The 6,000-nt window shown below is 39.3% G+C and overlaps 1 protein-coding gene across 1 annotated transcript in view; it reads right to left on the bottom strand.

The window, feature by feature from the left end:
* Window positions 1–6,000, bottom strand: part of LOC107668668 (zinc finger protein 836-like) — a 66,519-nt gene that overhangs the window by 59,122 nt on the left and 1,397 nt on the right. The window lies entirely within an intron of this gene.

Here is a 6,000-nt window from a genome sequence, read left to right as displayed (position 1 = left end):
TTCTCATTAGGAGCGTGCCCTGACGTTGTCAGGCATGCATACAAGCACGTGGGGGCCATACAAACTACTGAGTGCCATTTTGAGCTGCTGCAATGAAATTTCAGCAAAATGAACTAGCCTGCTGCATCTTTTTTTCACTTTGATTTTCAGAGTGCCTTTGAATTCAGCCCTCTGTAGGTTGATAATTTTCAGTTCCATTAAACAATGTGGCATCCTTTTGTTCCTAACACATTACCCAGTCATTATCAGTATAGATATCCAGCATGATATTTTTCCACGTGTTTTCAAAGTATTCCTTTAATTTTTTTTAGCAGTTTATAAACCTTAATAAAACAATGGAATAATCAATTAAAAAGGAATTAATAGCTGTATGATATTACACTGTAGCCACATTGGACCAGTGCTTTGAAAAATGGATGGATGATTCAGTTGCAGGTGCCATCTTCTGGCGAGACACACGAGTTAATTTGGCACAACCCTCACAGTGCATTATGGGTATTCGCTAGCTGTTGGTGTACATCAGTTGTACACTCATTATTGCGGTGCATTGTGGGATTGATTGAGCATACTCAAAATCCAGTGTGGTTTTCGATGCCATTTGAAATGGGGCAGGTGATTTCAGACAGTTTTTTTAAACACAGCTCTTGATGAGCTGCTTCAGGTGCGTTTATTTATGGTTGGAGCTCAACTCTGCAGGACAGAGGCCCTCAAGGAGCAGGTTTGGGCATCCCTGTCCTAGAGACAACTTTTTTTACTTTTTACAACCATAAAACAACATTCCTGTAACACTGTGTTTTTGACAACCTAAAAATAATTACATGAAGCTATGATGATTCTGGGGCAGCGTGTTTCTTCTTGTGGGTCTGAAAACCCCATTTAAAAGCGAATCTCTCGCCGCAGATGGAGCAGCAGTAAGGTTTCTCTCCTGTATGCATTCGTTCATGGATCTTCAGGGAAGCTGATATAGCGAAAGTCTTGTCACAAAGTGAGCATTTAAAAGGTTTTTCTCTTGTATGAGTCCTCCGGTGCACTTTTAAGTCACTTAGCTTATAAAAACTCTTCCCACAATCACTACAGGGATACGGTCTTTCTCCTGTGTGAATTCTCTGATGAACTTTGAAAGCAAATGAACTAGCAAAGCTCTTCCCGCAGTCGGAGCACAGGTACGGTTTTTCTCCGGTGTGAATCCTCTCATGGGCTTTTCGGTGAGTCGAATAATGGAAACGTTTCTCACAGTGTGAACACTGATATGGTTTGTCATCAGAGTGCATTTTTTGGTGTAACTTTAGAGAAGCTGAGCTTATAAAAGGTTTTCCACATTCACTGCACTGATACGGATTCTCATTGCTGTGTATGAGTAGATGTTTCTTCAGATTAGATCCCTGGTTGAAGCTCTTCTCGCAGTGAGGGCACTGATGCGGTCTCTCATTGCTGTGCGTGAGTAGATGTCTCTTCAGATGTGATGCCTGGTTGAAGCTCTTCTCGCAGTGAGGGCACTTGTATGGCTTTTCACCCGTGTGGATCCTCTTATGAACAGAAAGATCTCGTTTGTTGCGGAAAAACTTGTTGCATTCGTTGCACTGAAGAGACTTTTCTTTGTGTGTCTTTATATGAGCTCTCATACTATAAAGAGTGTTGAAAAAATCCTTCCCGCACTGTTCGCAGCGAAACTCCTTCTTCACGCTGTGCTCCTTTGAATGAAGTGTTCTCTCTTTGAAGGTAGGAAAACTGATGTTGCATATCTTGCAGGTGAAGTTATTCTGTTTTGTGTGTTTTCTCTGATGTCTCATTAAATGACCCTGTTTGCTCAGTGTTTTTCCACAGTTGGTCACTGTCCTTTGCTCTTTAGATGTAGATCCAGTTTCTCCATCAGAAGATGAACTAGCGCTGTCATCTGAAAGGAACAAAATTGGCATAAAATAACTTTTTCTATAAGTTCTAGAGCTGAATAATCAGTCAAAACAAAATTGAAATTGTGATATGTCTAAGTGTGGTTATCAAACTACAAAGGCTTTGATCTTTTATACACATGCAGCTGTTCTCAAATTGGCAGAATTCACAACAAATGCTGCTCCACATGAATTTAGGTCTGCATGAGGGTTGTGCGATATATATATATCGTCTGCGATAATATCGTAATTAGGGATGTCCCGATCAGGTTTTTGTGCCCCCGATCAGTCATTGAATATTGAGTATTTCCCGATACCGAGTACCAATCCGATACTTGTATATTCCTAGTGTTTGGTTTGGTATTCAAATACATTAAAGTTATTAAAATCAAGCCAATGTATAGAGTTCTGCAGAGAATAAAAGTAAAATATGTATGTATAATATAATAAAAAAATCTCTCTATACACACACTATATAAAGACTTTGGTAGATGTAAACATGTTACAATGTTAACCAATGAAAACATACTGTGTGGTCATAATTATGAATATGGGATTGCTGTGCTGATATAAACATTTTGTATTTTACAAGACGCAACCCATAGCAACGTGTTATGATAACGACATCTCAGACTGACAGCACATAAAAGTAAATGATAAATGAATGAGAGATTGTTACAAAAGTGTGCATCAAATACAGGTACATCTCAAAAAATTAGAATATCATGAAAAAGGTCAATATTTTTTGTCACTCATTAAAGAAAGTGAAACCCATATAATATATAGATTCATTACACAGAGTGAAATATTTCAAGCAATTTTTGAGATGTACCTGTACACTGAACACGGAAGCTCAAACGTGTGTGATAGGGATGCTCATATTGACCGTTTGACCATTAACCGACAGTAAGAATTCTAAAGGGGTGGCTGACTTTTTTTTTTTCTAAGCTTGATTGTGTTTATGGGGTGCAGACTAACATGTGTTAATGCTTCGTTTAAAAAAAACAAAAAAAAAAACATTATTTTTCACAATTGACCTTTATTCTAAACCGCTCTGTCCCTTCTCCTTTGAACACGCTGATGATTTCCTGGTTTTATGAAGCACCTCCCTCAGATACACAATGGGATCAGATTGGTTAGCTGGCTCAGTGTGTTGTGATTCGCTAAACCACCAGTGCGCCTCTAAACATCAAGCCCCTCACATGTGCACTGGTGTTGTGTTGTAAACAATGGCGTAGTCAATATTGAGCCCGAAAGAGACCCAGAGAATACTAGTGAAGAGGATCATGCAGAACCTGTGCAAGCACTGTGTATAATTGGAACACAGTTCATTATTGAAGCTGAACACACACACTGTCACTTTAATCAGTCTGAATAAGCTCTTTTGCACTACAATCATTATATCTGCACTGTTGTTTACTTCACTGGTTTGCACTCTATCTGCCATGCGCCTTGTGCTGCTTTATATATTTTTTTACATTTGACCTTATTTGTATAATTGTATAGTTGTATTTTATATTTAAATCTGTATCTATCTGTATTTATGTTCTACTGTTAGTTATCTGTATGCACCAAGGGTCTGAGAGTAACGCAATTTCAATTCTCTGTGTGTATGTGCTGTACATGTGGAAGAATTGACAATAAAGCAGACTTGACTTGACTTACATTGGAAAGGTTTCTGTGACCTCTCACGAGATCTCGGCAAAAAGTCTCACGATTTATTTCCACAACATGATGCATGATGGGATACACTAAACCTCGAATACCGCTCTGGATAGCGGTATTCAAGATAGTGTGGATTTAGTGTGTGTTAAGGGCACTGCGCTTTGGCGTTTTTAAGAACTGGGACAGTCTTGCGCACTTCCTGTCGCGCTCTCAAGTGGCTAAGACCGCCAGTGTGGGTATTTGGACAAGGCATCAATCTCCGTTTGCATTGAACTTTCAGTGTTGTAACTTTGCAGATATTGTTTATGATCAAACAGCAACATTACACACTAACTAATGTTAAAAAAGTGAAATCGCAATCAACCACTCCTTTTACCGATTATTACTATCAGTTAAATGTTTTAAAAGTTTTTTTTTTTCCACAAATATTTTTTTTGCGTTTGCTGCATGATGAAAGCAAATATAATGCTATACTTATTTGTTTACTTACGGGCGCGTCAACACGTGCAGCATGCCTAGGCTATACAGACATATTTCGCTGAGCAAGCACCTGCTTCACATTTACTTAGTTAACTGATGTAGTATACGCAACACAATAGCAAGTGGCAATATTGGGTAATCAGAGAGTGAATCCGTGAGTGAATGTATTCAAATTCTGAATGGATTATAGCCTAGAAAGTGTGCTATGGGTGCTCCCCTTACAATCACTGGAAAGCTGTCACTCATCTTACTGTAGTTCATCGCGATCTCACAAAGTTAATAAAAAGTAAAAGAACCTTTACACTGTGCAATTAATCTCTTATTTACATTATTTACATTTTTTAAAGAATAGATTTAGAGTAGAGAGTGCTACAGTTAGAGGGTCAAATAAAGATGGAAGAGATATGTTTTAGCCGATTCTTGAAGATGCTCGGATTGAGTTGGGCAGGTCATTCCACCAGGAGGGAGCATTTAATGTAAAAGTCAGTAAAAGTGATTTTGTGCCTCTTTGGGATGGCACAATAATGCGCTGGTCACTTGCAGAACGCAAGCTTCTAGAGGGCACATAAGTCTGAAGTAATTAATTTGGTTAAAGGGGTGCAGAGCCAGTGGTGGTTTTGTAGGTAAACATAATGCCTTGAATTTTATGCGAGCAGCTATTGGTAGCCAGTGCAAATTGATAAACAGAGGTGTGATGTGCATTCTTTTCAGCTCATTAAAAATTAATCTTGCTGCCGCGTTCTGGATTAATTGTAAAGGTTTGATTGAACTGGCTGGAAGACCTGCATTCGGGTTTCGGGTCGGGTTCGGGTTAATGTTTAATGAATAGCTTCGGGTTCGGGTCGGGCTCGGGTTTATAGCTAAACTAAAACTATATGCAGGCTACGCTGCTTTCATAGATGAACGCACACACACACATTATTGCACACGACAACACAGCACGGTAACTTTTATTAGTAAAATATCTTTGACAGGCTACTGACTCGCAACGTTATATTTCTCTGCAATGAGGGGGTAAAATCGCTGTTTTTGAAGGAACTAAGTCTCATTGCTTGTAGAGAGAGCAGATGCAGGTTCACACACGCAGCTTTCATCTCTCTCTCTCTCTCTCTCGCGCGCTAATTCAAATAAATGAATTAGCCTAATTAATTCCAATAAATGCGATCTCACCGCACTGCATCTCTGTGTCTGATTTAAAGCAGGCCAAACGCTAACGAGCCTTAACTGACGAAAATGACCATAATTTGCACGATGGAAGAATTATCTTCTTGTCGTATACAACCATTCAAAAACTCGGCAGAATTTATGCGACTGCTGCACCTGATGTTCATAAACTTAACTTTCATAACTGGTAAGTGTTTTTTCTTTTGCCTCGTGAACTGGCCGAGCCTTAATGATTCTGTTTCTTTACATGTATTTGCTTACTGACCGTTGCATGCAATCGTGAAATACGGCATTTTTTTAAATTGGCTATTCGTTGTGGGAAAAAAAAAAAAAAAGATTTCGGGTTCGGGCTCTAAATTTAACTGTGCCGCTCGGGTCGGGTCAGACGATCTCGGGTATGGGCCGGGTTCGGGCTTCACTTTAAAGCCTGTGCAGACCTCTAGACAAGTATTGAAGATTTGGAATCTGCTCTTGCCAGTAGAAAGGATGAGTTTGGAGACTTCTGCCTCAGAGAGTGAAGAGAAGGATGTGAATGAGTGTATGTTTGCTGGTAAGGTGTGCTTGACAGATTGTGGTGTGGAAAATTGTGCACTGATAGTTTTAAATGTGCACTATGCATTTAGAGTGTGTTCTTTCACTGCATGTTTCAGTTTATTAAATGCACTTAGAATTAGGATTAGAATTATAAATCGAAATGGAAACGAAATCACGATTCGACAGAAGTTGCGATTGTCATGCGTATCTTTCAGTGAAGCACGGTTCTGTGATCAGCAGTAAATCTCCATCCGAAGACCAGAGGGCG

This window comes from Sinocyclocheilus anshuiensis, unplaced genomic scaffold (assembly GCF_001515605.1).
Source record: "Sinocyclocheilus anshuiensis isolate Anshui unplaced genomic scaffold, SAMN03320099.WGS_v1.1 scaffold156, whole genome shotgun sequence".
NCBI classification, from domain to species: domain Eukaryota; kingdom Metazoa; phylum Chordata; class Actinopteri; order Cypriniformes; family Cyprinidae; genus Sinocyclocheilus; species Sinocyclocheilus anshuiensis.
The sequence above is the reverse complement of the archived record's forward strand: the minus strand, read 5'-3'. Positions and strand labels throughout refer to the sequence as shown.